Below are 18,035 nucleotides of genomic sequence, written 5' to 3' on the forward strand. Positions count from 1 at the left end.
CGATCATGCTGTCTGTCTCACATTGCCTGCCTCGTGCAAGTTTGAGTTTAAAAGGATAAATCCAAGCAAATACGTTTCTCCTAAATTCTCTAACAAAAACACAGCTCAAGATCTAAATTTATTTTTATTTTTTTAAGGTTTTACTTATTTATTTCATTTAGAAATGTTTGCTTTAAGTAGGCTCCATGCCTACGTATGAATCCAAGAGACAAAATAGTGGAGGATAACCCTTTGTAATATATTAGAATCACCCTCTATACTAGTGTTTCCTAAAAGTGCTAAAGTAACTAGGGGGCTAGTTAACTGATTCCCAGTTCCTGCATCCTGCACCAGAGTCAGACTGAGTAGATCTAATTCAGTAAATAGTATTCCCTTAGGATTAATATTTACCATTTTGGAACTAAAGAGTTGTAATGGTTTGGGGTGGTATGATTCAGTTATTTCTGAATTCTGAAAACCACTGAATAAGTTCGCAGAGAATTACTCTCCAGACTGTTAATCTTAAAAGACATAACTCCCAAATGACACCCAGCCTAGAGAGGTGTTTTGGGAAACATTTCTCAGTCTTCATTTAGATTTACAAATCAATTATGCATGTGCAGAGAAGAGGAATGGCTGTGTTTTTCTTCATCTGTTCAGCCTAAGAGATCATTTAGGAAACACTTCTTCATTCTGCAGAAACATTGATTATGCATGTGTAGAAAAGAAAGGATTAGAAAAGGCTGTTTTATCTCTTTATAAGAAAAGCTATCTGTTTTTCTAGTATACTGATTATAAGAATTATAGAGGTTTACTCAAGATAGCATGGCCTGAAATAAGTTCCCTCCATGGTAAACTTATATGGTAAACAGGGTATATCTTAATAAACCCGCTATTATTTTTTGTTAATGATTTCAGTATTTTTAGATATGTGAGAGAGACTTCACTCTCACCCCTCATGTTACTAAGCAACATGTCATACGTTGCTAGGAGACAGACTAGCAAGCTTAGGGGCACTTCAGTTCCCTTATCACCTTGCATAACACATGACTATACCCTAGAGAGTTTTACAGTCTTAAGAGAAAAGAGAGAAAAAGTATAATGGCATATAGAAAGGATAGAAAAGGTGACAGGGGTGGGGGAATGGAATAAAGAAAAGAGCAAGGTATTTGAGAAGAGTGTGTGAGGTTGGCAGAGGAAGGGCTATTATGCAATTTCCTTGAATGAGTCATGGAAAAACCTTAAATTGCCAGTGCTCTATTTCATATTCTGTATGCTTCTACCTTTTCTAAAAACAAATTAGAGACTGTACTTGGAGAAGAAGATCTTTCAGATAATATTCCTGAATATTATCAGAAGGGTAGAAACTAACCGTAACTTTGTAGAGAAGATTGCCAATTCCAAACACATTAAACAAGTCACACCTTATTTAAAATTCCAAATCAGATACACAATACTATTTCATTCCATTTATCTCTCAAAATAGTGAAAACGGACAGTACTAAGAGAGAGGTTAGAATGTAAGTGTTCTTGAACAAATTTAGAAGCAAGATTGTCATACAGGCTCCCGGGCAGTGTGTTTCTGTACAAAATTTTAAAAATCTAGTATAAATGGGGGAAAGAAGAAGCTGTTGTGCTCTACCTGGAAGATTCTGTTGTGTCTGAAATAGGAAACCAAGCTCCAGGTTTCATTGTGTACATGTGAAAGGTTGAGTCTTTGTGTCTCTGTGGCATTTACTGTTGCTGGCAACCAGGAAGCTCCGTAGCAATTGTTGCTAGGTCCTCAGTGCCTCTGTTTGCCTGAAACCTTAATCAGCGCCAGAAACACCAGAGATAAAAATCATTGCACAAAATCCAGTGCCCGTTATCCCCAATGGTCCTGCTGCAAACAGTCCATCTTGTGTTCAGTGAAAATCAGTGTAAAATGGAGACTTGACACAAAGAGTTCCATCCTCAGTGTCGTCTCCGTGAATGCCTGCTCTTTCAGTGCAGAGCGGTGAGAGGACACTGGAGAATGGTTTAATTAAAGTAAAGCTTATATCTGGTGTCACCAGCTTAACTAAATGCATAATAAAGAGTCTGAGAGAAGAACACAGACAAGAAAGATTTCATCAGATTTAGATGACTTCCAGTTCTGAGGTCGCATCAACATTTGTTGACAGCTTGAGGTCACCTTAGCGACAACAGAAGTCCTGGTGCGAATGATGGCACCATTTCAAATAGGAGTCCAGAGATTCTGATAAAGATCTCCAGAAATAACCTTCATTTCTCTTGAAATGAAATACTTGCTCTTAGGTGAGCTTCAGAGACCAGTACAACCCACTTACTCAAGCCATCCTATACAAATATAGACTTCAAATTTTGCTTCCTGTGTGTCTCCTACCCAGATGTAGACGGTTATAGCTCTGAACTTACCTGGAAACAATTGCAAATCTGGGCTGAGATTTAGTAAACATTGATGCTGAGATGACATAAATATCTACTTCCATCAGGCATCTAGCCTCCGAAGTGGGTCTGAAGAGATATTTATTGTTGTGATTATTACTAATTTTTGAGTACTTTATCAAGGCTAAATACTATATTATCTAGTTTAATCCTCAAAATAATTCTTAGGGGTAGGTACAATTATATTCACTTTTTTTCCTCTCTTGAGGAAACTGAGGTTCAGAGAAATTAGATAATATGCCCAAGGTCTCTCACAGCTGATATGTGACAAAATGAAAATTCAAACCTGGACCTGTCTCCAGCGTTTGACTTCGAACCACTACTCTATGTATTGTTTAATAGAGAATGCTCTTTATATGGAAATAAATTATGTAGTACATCACACTTGTGTCAAGGTGAAGACTGTAGGGTCTTGGGTCTCACTGTCCCCTTATGGGGTAGTGGAGACTCAGAATGTCTGCTCCCCCTGGAGTTGACTTTGCCATAAAGGCCCTACCAGGACAATCCTTCAGAACCCCGTGATGCCTCATCCTTGCACTTCCCCAAATCTAGGTTATTCAATATGTAATAACACTCCCTGAGGTCTTTAGGTGAGTGGTTCAGATTGGGCTCTGCAATCCCAGCCCATTCAATCTGGTAGTTCTTTTTCAATGTGAGGCAAAGACTTTGCCCCTAAAGCCTTTCTACATTCATCTGATCTCTCCTTCTCATTTGCTTATCTAATAAGAACAGGAGATCATTTTTAGGGACTGCGTGATCTGAATTCTAATTTAGAAAAGAATGCCTTTTCAAAAGAACAGCCTGGGGCACCTGGCTGGGTCAGTTGGTTAAGCGGCCGACTCTTGGATTTTGGTTCAGGTCATGATCTCACAGTTGGTGAGTTTGAGCCCTGTGTCAGGCTCTGTGCTGACAGCACGGAGCCTGCTTGGGATTCTCTCTCTCTCTCTCTCTCTCTCCCTCTCTCTCCCCCTCCCTCTCTCTTTGCCCCTTCCCTGCCTGCACATGCTCTCTCTCTTTCTCAAAATACGTAAATAAACTTCAAAAAAGAAGAGTCTGGAGAGATTCACGTTTTACATTATCCAGACCTTTGTTCAGTGCCTTGGAGTCACATTGTCTCAAAATCTTCATTTTAGAATAAAATGTTTCCTTTTCCTTGGCATAACCGAAAAGTCCACTGAATGGTATTTTCAGAACAAAGAAACGTTTGATAATTAAAAATGCTTTCATTCTTACATGTACACTGGGCAGAAAACATGAAATAGTCACATGCAGATGGTATGCTGGGGACTGCTTGTTAGGGCTCACGTGAGCAGAATATAGGCAGCTCTTTCCAACTCTGTATTCAGGGACGTCACACTGGTAGCTTGAAATTGGTCATGATGGGAACATTTACACCATAGAAATTGGCCATGCTACAAATCTGGGCGCTTTTTTTTTTTTTTTTTTTTTGCCTCTTTATCTTAGAGCTAGTTGTTAAACCACTAGGAGAGGAGCTCTCAAAGAGCAATGTGTCAGCAGTATAATTGCAGTGAAACATAGTCCATCCTTGTATTGCTAAGCATCATGTTGCTGGATTCTCATACTGTATAAATGAAAGAAGTCATCTGCTCAGTGTGTATTAATACAAGTTTTATTAAACGAGGGCCCTCAAACAAAAGACTTGGTAGAAATTGTGTTCACAGGCATGAACAGGACAGTACGATCCACATCTTCTCAGAACATTTGGGTATGTTTGGCAGTGTCTAAGAGAGAGATACAAAGCAGGTTGCAGGGACAACATAGTTTTCTCAGAACAGCACCTATAAGGGGCTTTTGGATCCTGAGGTGATCACCCAAAGATTCTGTATTGAAATCCATAGATGATAGGCCTAGTCTCTATGTGTTGGAAGCCTTATGACCTGACTTGAAATGGTAATTGTTAGAAAAATGGGATTTAAAAATATGACTTCTATTGCCGAGTAATTTGAGAATATTGATAATAATAGCTAACATTTCTTAATTTACTGCTATGTGCTAGGCTCTGTTCTAGGCATTTTACTTGTATTGACTCATTTATAGCTCATTATAACTCTCAGAGATAGGTGCTATAATTATCCCCATTTTACAGATGATAAAATTGCACAAAATGTTTAAGTAAGTTGCTGAAGGTCACCAAGTAAGCAACAGAACCAGAGTTCAAACCCAAAAAGTCTGAAGGCCTTTGTAGGCCTTCTAGTATACTTTTCCATGCTAAATATAGATCAAGCTTAACATTTAGGTTATTTCTAATGACTTTTTTTTAGCAGAGCATTTACAATACCACTAGTCAGTATTTTTCCAACCTTTTGGCCATTGATGCATTGTAGAAAATACATTTTGCATTCATATCATATACCCCAAACAAAATAATACTCTTATTATGCATAATATTCTCTGATATTTTCTATCCTATCCTATTTCCCTTCTTTTATGCACCTTAATCTGAAAAATCAGTGACTAGTTCTCATCCACATTAACTGTCTGTAGATTTTTTGAAAGTGACGACAGGTACATAGGGTAGGTAACCAATGTATAGAACTTGTTTGGTGAATCTTCATCCTTGTTAGGTTTTCTGGACAACTGCACACGCATATGGTACAGAACATTCCTTATTCCTTTGGCCCAGACAGCTTTGTTGAGCCTGGTGTCAACACGCCTATCACCTTCATGGTGAATTTCCAGATCTCTTTCAGTGCCTAAGGTGCATGCTTCTTGAAACCCACTCCATGGATGCGCTTGTGAATGTTGATGGTGTATTCTCTGGTCACTACCTCCTTGCTGGCAGAATGGCCCTTCCTCTTGCCACCCTTTTTTGTGGGATCATTTCTGCTGGACCCTGATTGGAAAGGAAGAGTGCGAGGTATTGTGGGAGAGGGAAAGCAGCATTACAAGTACAACTTCTGGGTCGCTTCCTATTCTATATCACTTTTAAAATACTGGTCACAAGTCACTTAGTTGATTTCTTGACATGCTAATGAGTGGTAAACCTACTGTCTGAAATTCACTGTAGTAAATTTTTGTATATGGGGTCCCGTGCCATGGTTTGGTTTACTACTGGTATCCTATTTTAGAGCAGAATTCACGGTATTCTATTTCCTTTCCAGTTAACCTATGGTCTAGTGGCAAAGTCACGTGAAGATGGACATATGTTTTAAAAAAGATGCAAGAGATAATGGAAGTCTGGACTAGGCTGATGGCAGTGAAAATGGAAAGGAAGAATCTGACATGAGAGTTTTAGAGGAAGACTTTCAGGATTTGACAGGACATGAGTGACTAGTGTCCCTCCCCAGATGATACAATTAGTGATGTCCTAAGTGTCCAGGATGGGCAGAGAGGTGAGATGTAAGGTATGGGGCCATGGGACAATAGCCAGATGCAATGGTCTATCAGGTTTTCAGGCTAGTGGTGCTAAGGTTACCACATTCTAAAGCTGAATTACTGAATCCAAATGGCTGAAACAAGAAGGGAAGGTAAAACGTGAAACAAGTAAGTTAGAGACCTCTGTGCTATCAGCACAGAGCCCAACATAGGACTTGATCCCACAAACAGTGAGATCATGACCTGAGCCAAAATCAAGAGTCAGATGCCCAACCAACTGAGCCACCCAGTTTCCACACATTACCCTCCCCTCTCAAACCTTATTATTATTCTTATATAGCATTTACAGCTACCTGAAGGTTATCTATCTATCTATCTATCTATCTATCTATCTATCTATCTATCGTTTGTGACTCCACTATAATGTAGGTTTTTTGCATTTTTTAAATTAAGTTTTTAATTTTAATTCCAGTATAGTTAACATACAGTGTTATATTAGTTTCAGGTGTACAATATAGTGATTCAACAACTTTAGGCATTACTCAGTGCTCATCATAAGTGTACTCTTAATCTCCATCATCTATTTCATCCATCCCCTTATCCACCTCCCTTCTGGTAACCATATTTGTTCTCTATAGTTAAGAGTCTGTTTCTTGGTTTCTCTCCAGAGATGAACTTTGAAAACATGTTGCTAAGTGAAAGAAGCTAGACATAGAAGGCCATATATTGTATGGTTTCATTTATGTAAGATGTTCAGAAGAGACAAATTCATACAGACATAAAGTAAATTAGTGGTTGCCTGGGGATGGTGGAGAGAGGGTATGTGGAAAGAAGTTGGAGAAAAGGGGGAGTGACTACTAATGTATACAAGATTTCTTAGTGGGGTGATGAAAGTTCTCTGAAATTGATTATGGTGATGGTTGCATAACTCTATGAATATACTTACAACCATTACATTGTAATCGTATGGTGAATCATATGGTACATTAATTATATTTACATAAAGCTGTTGTTTAAAAAAAAAGATTATAGGGGCGCCTGAGTGGCTCAGTCGGTTAAGTGGCTGACTTTGGCTCAGGTCATGATCTCACGGTTCATGAGTTCAAGCCCCGCGTCGGGCTCTGTGCTGACAGCTCAGAGCCTGGAGCCTGCTTCAGATTCTGTGCCTCCCTCTCTCTCTGCCCCTCCCCTGCTTGTGCTCTGTCTGTCTCTCTCTCTCAAAAATAAATAAACATTAAAGAAATTAAAAAAAAAGATTATAACCATGAAAAAAAAATTTCCTGATTCTGCTCACTGAATACAAATAATGATATCCTAGTAGGAAAGAACTCCCTTGACACCAAGAGAGTGAGTTTCAAAAACTATTCCCAAGCCATTAAGGAGGTCAGGGGATCTCAGAATAGAATGTGATAAAAGAATCTAACTGCATTGCAAATGTATGAAACAAGCTCCCTGAAGAGAATAGGGAGAAAAAGTGCTGATCCAAATAACTTTGGAGATGGGTGGAATCTATAAGACTAAAGGCAAGAGGAACTGTCCATAAGTCCTGTATTCTAAGCAATAAAGTTGTTTCCCAAGAGGGTACAAGTTAACAATCCTGAAACCACTATATATCTATACTGGAACTGAACAATTAAATATGTATGGTGGATGGTGGGAGCCAAGTTTCTTTCTTACTATTGGAGTTAGAGGTTATAGGCAAACAAGAAGAGAAAGTTAAAACGTGATAATGGATTCGAGTTGGAGACATCCATATGAACCCATATTTAGCTTAATATACATGTAATATACATGTAATTACATATAAAATATTAATAAATATGTGTGTATGTACACAGGTTAGTATACATATATATATTTCCTTTTTCTGTCAGCTGAAAGTGCATAGAAGCAATGACACCCCAATAGCAACAAGCACACCTATCCTGTGTTTCTTTCTTTTCTTTTTTCTTTCTTTTCTTTTTTTTTTTTTAATTTTTTTTTTCAACGTTTATTTATTTTTGGGACAGAGAGAGACAGAGCATGAACGGGGGAGGGACAGAGAGAGAGGGAGACACAGAATCGGAAACAGGCTCCAGGCTCTGAGCCATCAGCCCAGAGCCCGACGCGGGGCTCGAACTCACGGACCGCGAGATCGTGACCTGGCTGAAGTCGGACGCTCAACCGACTGCGCCACCCAGGCGCCCCTCTTTTTTTTTTTTAAGTAAACCCTACCCACAACGTTGGGCTTGAACTCATGACTCTGAGATCAAGAGTAGCAGATGCTGCCGACTGAGCTAGCCAGGCACCCCCCCCCCCCCACCAATCATGTGTTTATAATAACATTTTCCAATAAAAGGACACAGTTCCTTGGAGAAATGGCTGATTCTAGGACTAAGGCAAGAAATAAACAAAATGATCCTGGAGCATCTTATAGTGCCAGAAAGTAATGAATTGCTCAAAAAACAAAACAAAAACAAAAACCCACAATGGTGAAGTATGTCAAAAGGACACAGGAGCCACTTGAAAGGAGCCCAGTGGTCAAAGCTGGAGCAATCTGAGCAATAACTAAATGAAGTAGTACTAAATTAAGACCCAAAATATAAAATATCTATGAGTACATCTGATAATAATTAATTTAGAGGTGAGTTAGACAAAACTCCCATGGAGAAGAATTTCAATTTCCTTTTCTTTTTCTCATGTTTTTAAAAAAATTATTTAGTTTTGAAAGGGAGAGAGAGTGAGTGAGCACGAGTCGGGAAGGGCAGGGAGAGAGAATTCCAAGCAGGCCCAGTGCAGAGACTGACCTGGGGCTCGATACCCCGAACCATGAGATCATGACCTGAGCTGAAACCAAGAGCTGGTTAACTGACTGAGCCACCCTGGTGCCCCTGAAATGTATTTTAAAAAAATGTATACAACTCAACATCCCCAAAACAAATAATCCAAGTAAAAAATGGGCAGAAGACATGAACAGACACTTCTCCAAAGAAGACATACAAATGGCCAACAGACACACGGTTTGTGAGTTCGAGCCCTGCCTCAGGCTCTGTGCTGGCAGTGTGGAGCCTGCTTGGAATTCTCTCTCCGTCTCTCTCTGCCCCTCCCCCTCTCTTACTCTCTCTCTCTCTCAAAATAAATAAATAAGAAAAAAATCTATATTTTGTATAAAAATATATATTTTATATATATCTCTTTTATCAGATATGTCATTTGTAAATATCTTCTCCCATTAAGTAGGTTACCTTTTAGTTTTGTCAATTGTTTCCTTTGCTGTGCAGAAAATTTTACTTTGATGTAGTCCCAATAGTTTGTTTTTACTTTTATTTCCCTTGCTTCAGGAGACGTCTAAAAAAAATGTTGCAATGGCTGATGTCAGAGAAATTATGCCTGTGCTCTTTTAGGATTTTTATGGTGTCAGGTCTCACATTTAGGTCTTTAATCCATTTTGAGTTTCTTCTTTTTGTGTGGTGTAAGAAAGTGGTCCAGGTTCATTCTTTTGCATGTAGCTGTCCAGTTTTTCCCAATACCATTTGTTGAAAGACTGTCTTTTTTTTCCATTGGATATCCTTTCATCTTTTGTCGAAGATTAATTGACCATATAATTGTGGATTCACTTCTCAGTTTTCTATTCTGTTCCATTGATCTATGTGTCTATTTTTGTGCCAGTTCCATGCTGTTTTGATTACTATAGCTTTGTAATATAACTTGAAGTCCATATTTCTGATACCTCCAATTTTGTTTTTCTTTTTCTTTTCTTGTCTTTTATTATTTTTAAAATGTTTATTCTTGAGAGAGAGAGAGAGAGAGAGAGAGCGTGTGAGCAGGGGAGGGGCAGAGAAGAGGGAGACAGAATCCGAAGCAGGCTCCAGGCTCCAGGCTGTCAGCACAGAGCCCAAAGGGGGGCTCGAGCCCACAACCCTGAGATCATGACCTGAGCCAAAGTCAGATGCTTAACCGACTTAACCACCCAGACGCCCCTTGTTTTTCTTTTTCAAGATTGCTTTGGCTCTTCAGGGTCTTCTGTGGTTCCATACAAATTTTAGGATTGTTTTTTCTAGTTCTGTGAAAAATGTTGTTGGTATTTTGAGAGGGATTGTATTAAATATTTAGCTTGCTTTGGGTAGTATAGACATTTTAACATTTTTTTCTTCCAATCCGTGAGCATGGAGTGTCTATTTCTTTGTGTCATCTTTAATTTCTTTCATCTATGTTTTATAGTTTTCAGAGTGTAGGTCTTTCACCTCTTTGGTTAAGTTTATTCCTAGGTACTTTATTATTTTTGATGCAATTGTAAATGGGATTATTTTCTTTTTTGGGGGGGATTATTTTCTTAATGTCTCTTTCTGCTGTTTATTATTAACGTATAAAAACGCAACAGATTTCTTTACATTGACTTTGTATCCTACAGCTTTACTGAACTCGTTTATCAGTTCTAGTAGTTTTCTGGTGGAGTCTTTAGGGTTTTCTATACATAGCGTTATGTCATCTGCAAATAGTGGAAGTTTTACTTCTTCGTTACCAATTTTGAATGCCTTTTATTTCTTTTTGTTCTTGGATTGCTGGGGCTAAGACTTCCAGAACTCTGTTGAATAAAAGTGGTGAGAGTGGACATCCTTGTCTTGTTCCTGATCTTAGTGGTGAAACTCCAGTTTTTTCCCATTGAGTATGATGTTTGCTGTGGGTTTTTCATATATGACCTTTATTATGTTGAAATATGTTCCTTTGAGACCTACTTTGTTGAGGGTTTTTATCATGAATGGATGTTGTACTTTGTTGAATGCTTTTTCTACATGTATTGAAAAGATCATATAGTTTTTTAAATACTTTTTCTTAGTGATGTGATGTATCATGTTGATTGACTTGTGAATATTGAACCACCCTTGCATCCGGGGAATAAATCCCACTTGATTTTGATGAAAGATTTTTTTAATGTATTGTTGGATTTGGATTGCTAGTATTTTGTTGAGGATTTTTGCATCTATGTTCATCAGAGATAATGGCCGGTGGTTCTCTTTTTTTATGGTGTCTTTATCTGGCTTTGGTATCAGGGTGATACTGGCCTTATAGAATGAATTGAGAAGTTTTCCTTCCTCTTGTATTTTTTTAACAGTTTGAGAAGAATAAATATTAACTCTTCTTTAAACATTTGGTAGAATTCACCTGTGAAACCATCTCGTCCTGGACTTTTGCTTGCTGGGAATTTTTTGATTATGGATTCAATTTCATTGCTGGTAATTGGTCTGTTCAAAATTGCTTCAGTTTGGGGAGGTTATACGTTTCTAGGAATTTACCCATTTCTTCAGGGCTGTCCAATTTGTTGGCATATAGTTTTAATAATATTCTCTTATAATTGTTTCTATTTCCATGGTTTGGTTACTATTTCCCTCTTTCATTGGTGATTTTGTTTATTTGAGTCCTCTCTCTCTCTCTCTCTCTCTCTGTTTTTTAATGAGTCTGGCTGGAGGTTTGTCAATTTTTGTGGATCTTTTTAATTTTTTTTATTTTTTATTTTGAGAGAGAGAAAGAGCAAGCATGAGTGGGGTAGTGGCAGAGAGAGAGAGAGGGAGAGAGAATTCCAAGCAGGCTTTGCAGTGCCACAGCGCAGAGCCTGACGCAGGGCTTGAACTCACGAACCATGAGATCATGACCTGAGCTGAAATCAAGAGTTGGACGCTTAACTGACTGAGCCACCCAGGTGCCCCTGTTGATCTTTTCAAAGAAACAGCTCCTAGTATCATTGACCCATTGTTTTCTTAGTTTCTATATCATTTATTTCTGTTCTAATCTTTATTATTTCCTTCCTTCTGCTGATTTTGGGGTTTTGTTGTTCTTTTTCTAGCTCCTTTAGGTTAAGGTTAGGTTGTTTTTTTGAGATTTTTCTTGCTTCTTGGAGTAGTTCTGTATTGCTACAAACTTGTCTCTTAGAACTGCTTTTGCTGCATCCCAAAGATTTTAGATCATTGTTTTTTCATTTTCATTTGTTTTTCTGTACTTTTAAAAAATTTCTTCTCTGATTTCTTTGTTGATGCGTTCATTGTTTAGTAGCGTGTTATTTAACCTCCATGTATTTGTGCTCCTTCCAGATTTTTTCTTGTGGTTGATTTCTAGTTTCATTGTATGTGGTCAGAAAAGATGCACGGTATGACTCCATTCTTCTTCTGTATTTGCTATCTAGTTGTATCCATGGGACAAGGTGAGCTTAGGATCCTCCTACTCTGGCCTCATCCCAGCTCCACAGAAAAGAGTAACTTTACAGTGGAAATACCTGATAAACATAACCTCAGCCAAGTGATCAAGATAACATCAGTGATAAGTCATATTGATAGTATGTATCCCTGATAATGACACCTAGAATTGTAGTTTATCTCTGTGGTCTTCCTCCCCAAACCCCATAACCTATAGTCCAGTCATGAGAAAAACACCACACAAATCCCAAATGATGGAAAATCCACAAAATATATGACCAGAACTCTTCAAAACTGTCAAGGTCATTCATCACAAACAGGGAGAGAAAGTCTGAGAAACTATCATAACTAAGAGAAGCCTGAGGAAACATGATAAATAAGTGTAATGTGGTATCATGGATGGGATTCTAGAACAAAAGAAAAATTAGGTAAAAACTAAGGAAATCTAGAATAAGTATGGACTTCAGTTAATAATCATGTAGCAATATTGGTTCATTAATTGTGACAAATGTATAATGTAAGATCCTAATAATAGGGGAAATGGAATATTGGATATATGAGATTTCTCTGTACTATTTGCACAATTTTTTGGTGAATCTGAAACTATTCTATAACAAAAAGTGTATTAAAAAAAACTATTTTCTACTAAAAAGAATCAGGACTTCTTGGAGAAATGGTTTATTCCTGGTATGGGGCATGAAAAGTATAAGGTGACCCTAAGACATTTTATTATTCCAGAAAGCAAGGAAATTATTTCAAAATTAGCAGAATTGTGGGAGTGCCTGGGGGGCTCAGTTGGTTAAACATCCGACTTTGGCTCAGGTCATGATCTCGTGGTTCATGAGTTTGAGCCCTGTGTTGGGCTCTGTGCTGACAGCTCAGAGCCTGGAGCCTGCTTCGGATTCTGTGTCTCCCTCTCTCTCTGCCCCTCCCACCTCTCAAAAATAAAAAACCATTAAAAACATTCTTTTAATTAGCAGAATTGTGTCAAAAGAACACAGAAACTATCATGAAGAGGCTCCTATTGCTAAAAAATGGCATACTAAAAGCATCCAAAAGAACAATTCCTGAAACTGATGGAAACACACTTAATATATTTTTAAAATAATGATTTTGTAATGAGATTTTAAAGAGACAAATGGAAAACATTCATTACTATATTCTGAAAATTGACAATTTAAAGGAAAGAATTCAGTGTTATCCTAGTTTTTTTCCACATGAACTGTTTCAGACATCCCCATAGTACTTCTTTAAAAAATATTATTAGCTAATAAATGTAGGAAAAAGTACAGAATTTGAAAATAACCATTTTGCAACTCTTAATGTCAAATCATTGATTCAGGCAAAGGTCATCAAAGAAAGATACCATTGCCAGGAAGGTTGATGAGGCATTTGACAATGAGGGGGCCTCAGGCTGTCACAACCTGAACCCACCCGTGAGTCTTAGCATCACTAAGATAACCTTGGATAACCAGCAGTTGTGCCTTCTGATGTGATGCAGTATGAAGCATACAGTGCTACCTATGACATAGATCCTTGAACATGAATCTAATTAAGCCTTAGAGCTAACTTCTGATTTATAGGAGATATGGAGAATGTAAGAATAAGTTAAAGAAGCCACTAAGAAGCAAATAAAATAAAAAATGGCCCATACTCTTAATTTATTTGTATTTTAGTTAATCTACAAGACAATGGCATGGGGATAAAAAAGAAAGGGAATGGTTTTAGATTAAAAGAGATAAGAGATATAACCAAAATAACATGTTCCCTTTGTCTGGATCCTACTTAAAACCAATAAATTATAAAAATAAAATTTTTGAGATAATCGGGTAAATCTGAATATGGCCCAAGGAATCGTTGTTAATTTATTAGATGTGATAATGACATTGAGGTTATGTAAGAAAATGTCCATATTGTTAGAGATGGATACTGAAGTGTGAAGAGGTACAACAACATGAAGTCTGCCATAAAGAAAGAGAGAGACAAGCGCCTGGGAGGCTCAGTCAATTGAGTGCCTGACTCTTGATTTCAGCTTAGGTTATGACCCCAGGGTCATGGGATCAAATCCTGCATTGGGCTCAGCCTGAGCGTGGAGCCTGCTTAAATTCTCTGTCTGTCTGTCTGTCTGTCTCTCTCTCTCTCTCTAGGGGCACCTGGATGGCTCAGTGGTTTGAGTGTCTGCCTCTCCATGCAGCTCAGGTCATGATCTCACGGTTCATGGGATCGAGCCCCAGGACGGGCCCTGCACTGACACTGTAGAACCTGTTCTCTCTCTCTCTCTCTCTCTCTCTGCCTATCCCCTGCCATCTCTCTCTCTGTCTGTCTCTCTCTCAATAAGTAAACATTTAAACCTTCTTTTTTTTTCTTAACATTTATTGCTGAGAGACAGAGCATGAATAGCAGAGGGACAGAAAGAGAGGGAGGCACAGAATCAGCAGCAGGCTCCAGGCTCTGAGCTGTCAGCACAGAGCCCGATGCGGGGCTCGAACCCACAGACTGTGAGATCATGACCTGAGCCGAAGTCGGACGCTCAACTGACTGAGCCACCCAGGCGCCCCTAAACATTCTTTAAAACAATTCTGTCTTCCTGTGCCCCTCTCCCCCATGTGTGTGTACGCTCTCTCTCTAAAATAAAAAATAATAATGATGAAAATAAAATAAAGTGATTTGCCAAAAAAAAAGGGAGAGAGCCAGAGATAGAGAAAGGGCTAGATGAAGCAAGTGTTGCAAAATCTTGATAATAGATGAATCTAGTTGATGGGTATATAGGAGTTAATTACACTATTCTCTCTTCTTTTTCTTTTAATTTTATTTATTTTGAGAGAGAGAAGGAATGCCAGTGGGAAAGGGGCAGAGAGAGAGAGAGAGAGAGAGAGAGAGAGAGAGGGAGAGAGAATCCCAAGCAATCTCCACACTGCCAGAGCAGAGCCCGATGTGGGGCTTGATCTCATGAACCATGAGATCATGACCTGAATGGAAATCAAGAGCCAGACGCTCAATCCACTGAGCCACCCAGGCGCCTCTCTTCTACTTGTGAATGTGTTTCAGAATATTCATTAAAATTTTTGAAAAGCAAGTTGCAGAAAACATACAACATATTTCATTTTGATAGAATCCAGTGTGATGGGCTCTGTGATGCATTGCCCAGATCTGCCTTTACTGGTGGTTATTGCTCCTCCTGCTGGGAATGCTGTTGGTGTATGCCCTCGGCTGTTAGCCCCTCCAGAGAGCTCTCTGCCCAAGGTCACGCCCCTTTCTCAGGCAGCTAGGCCCAATGACATTGATGTGGCAGTAAAAGCCCTGGTCATCTCAGCCCAAGGTGAAACAACTCTAAAGGGTCATCCTGAGCAAACTGTGGGGTTGACTGCGGCAGTTGTTAAGCCTGTATCACAACTTGACTTGTCTGTTTGCCAAAATTCTGCTTCCTAGCCCTCCTTTCCCTAGATGTTGATCTCCAATATATTAATAAATATTGTGGTTGCTTTTCAGAGTCTGCTTCCCTGGGAACCTATTTGTGAGAGTCTAATGGGATAATTATGTCCCCCTACTAAAATGAAAAAGAAATTTTTAATGTTTATCTATTTTTGAGAGAGAGACAGAGCACAAGTTAGGGAGGGGCAGAGAGAGGGGGAGACACAGAATCCGAAGCAGGCTTCAGTCTCGGAACTGTCAGCACAGAGCGGGGCTCAAACCCACAAACTGTGGGATCATGACCTGAGCCAAAGTCGGTCCCTTAATGAGCTGAGCCACCCAGACACCCCATCCCCCTCTAAAACTTATATATTGATGTCCTAACCTCTAGTACCTCCGAATGCGATCTTATTTGGAGACAGGGTCTCTAATGAGGTAATCAGGTGAAAGTAAGGTTGTTAGGGTGGGCCCTAATCCAGGATGATTGGTATCTTTATAAAAAGAGGAAATGTGGGGGCGCCTGGGTGGCGCAGTCGGTTAAGCGTCCGACTTCAGCCAGGTCACGATCTCGCGGTCCGTGAGTTCCAGCCCCGCGTCAGGCTCTGGGCTGATGGCTCAGAGCCTGGAGCCTGTTTCCGATTCTGTGTCTCCCTCTCTCTCTGCCCCTCCCCCGTTCATGCTCTGTCTCTCTCTGTCCCAAAAATAAATAAACATTGGAAAAAAAAATTAAAAAAAAAAAAAAGAGGAAATGTGTACACAGACAGGCATAGAGGGAAGACGATGTGAAGACTCAGAGAGAAGATGGCCATCTGCAGGCGAGGAGAGAGGCCTGGAGCAGCCCCTTTCCTCACGGCCCTTGAAGGAACCAACCCTGAGGGCACCTCGATCTAGGACTTGTGGCCCCCAGATCTGTGAGACAATAAATGACTATTGTTTAAAGCACCCAGTTTATGCTACTTTGTTATGACAGTTCTAGCAAACTAGTATGGACGCCAAGCAGAACTAAACACTTTTATCTAGAGATGCATATATATGTAGCAAATCTATCAAGAAAAGCAAGAGCGAGAAGCACATTCCTCCATGGGGGAGTCAGGGGTGCCATGCAGGGGAAACAGGGAGCTTCATCAGTGGGTGGTGGTTTGCTCCCTGGGATGCTAGTAGTTTCATGAATACTGGTTTTGTTTTCTCAAGTAGGCTCCATGCCCAACATGGAGCTTGAACTCATGACCCTGAGATCAAGAGTCCATGCCTCACAGACTGAGCCAGGCAGGCATCCCTCATGAATACTGGTTTTATTATTATGCTTCAAAATGCATCTTATATTACTTAAATTCTTTTTTATATATTTTTAATGTTTATTTATTTATTTTGAAAGAGAGAGAGAGAGAATGTATGTGCATTGGGGAGGGGCAGAGAGAAAGAAAGAGAGAGAGAGAGAGAGAGAGAGAGAGAGCGTGAGTCCCAAGCAGGGACTCAAACCCACAAACCGTGAGATCATGAGCTGAGCCAAAATCAAGAGTTGGACCCAGCCGACTGAGCCACCCAGGCGCCTCTACATTACTTAAATTCTTATCTTTATATAAAATATTTCATAACTTAAAAAAAGTCATATAAATAATCTGTCTGAATCGTGGGAACATGTGCAAAATTCTCTTGCAGAGTTTGGCATTATAAGAAAGCATGAATAAACACAGAAATCTGTTTCTCCTCCTAGGGACCAAAGTGCAGATAGGAGACTTTCTTTGGTAATACTCACTTCTGGTCCTTCTGGACCTCTTTCATGGCCAGTGGAATGTGACAGAAGGAAAAAAAAAATCCATACTTCCATTTTTCATGCCCAGGAAACATGTTGTTCATTTGAACTCAATGATGACTCAGCTGAAATGACTAATTTACATAGTTTTGAGAATGGATTCAGCAGATTTCTTTAATTCCAACATTGACTGCTGTAGGAAATAATGTGTTTGACCTCATTCTACATCTTGCCGGAAAATAGGATTAACGTTTACCTCAGAACAGTAGTGTGAGGCTTAATGTTTCAGAGGAGGTTTGGATGAGAGGTGTTTAAGGAATCTAACCTGTTTGAGCTGCAACTGAGATTGGTTGTTTTCTTGTTTAGCTAAACAGGAATGCTAGTTTGTTCTTCCTTTAGTATTGACCTGCTGCCTGGGACTCCACAGTCCTGGCCCTCTCACCTTTTGGGGATAGTTATTAGGGTTTCTGAAGCAGCCAGGTAAGTCGTTGCCCCTGCTGCTTGTGTGGTGTTACCCTACCGTAGGGTATGCTTTCCCTGCTGCTTGGATAAGGAGCCCTTCTTCTACAACGAAGAAAGCTTTCCATACACAGGATTGCTGCTTCAGAAAAGGCAATTTGCATAAGGTGGGAAAGCAGTTCAGTCTCAAACCTGGCAACTAAAGGGACTGGAACCCAAATGACACATGTAAATGTTTGGCAGTAGAGAACGACGAAAATGAACAATTGCTTAAGTGAGTATTTAAAAACTATTTTCCTAAAGCAGCAATCATGTCTCTCTCCTCTCTCTTTTTACCCTAAGGTAAAGGATGGTTGAAGCTCTTCTCAAAAAACAGGTAGGATTGAGGAGGTTTATTTATGACTTACTGGAAGCACAAAGAGAAGCTTCTATTGTTGATAGTCAGGCTGGGTGGATGCCAGGAGACACGTCCCAAAGGAGCTGTT

At 39.5% G+C, this 18,035-nt stretch overlaps 1 pseudogene; it reads right to left on the bottom strand.

Moving 5' to 3' along the window:
• Positions 1 to 4,899: 4,899 nt before the first annotated feature.
• Positions 4,900 to 18,035, bottom strand: part of LOC124501898 (60S ribosomal protein L31-like) — a 57,480-nt pseudogene continuing 44,344 nt past the window's right edge.

Source organism: Lynx rufus, unplaced genomic scaffold (genome assembly GCF_022079265.1).
Source record: "Lynx rufus isolate CCGP_SWC_20201006 ecotype Redwood Valley unplaced genomic scaffold, mLynRuf1.p SCAF_7, whole genome shotgun sequence".
Taxonomy (NCBI): domain Eukaryota; kingdom Metazoa; phylum Chordata; class Mammalia; order Carnivora; family Felidae; genus Lynx; species Lynx rufus.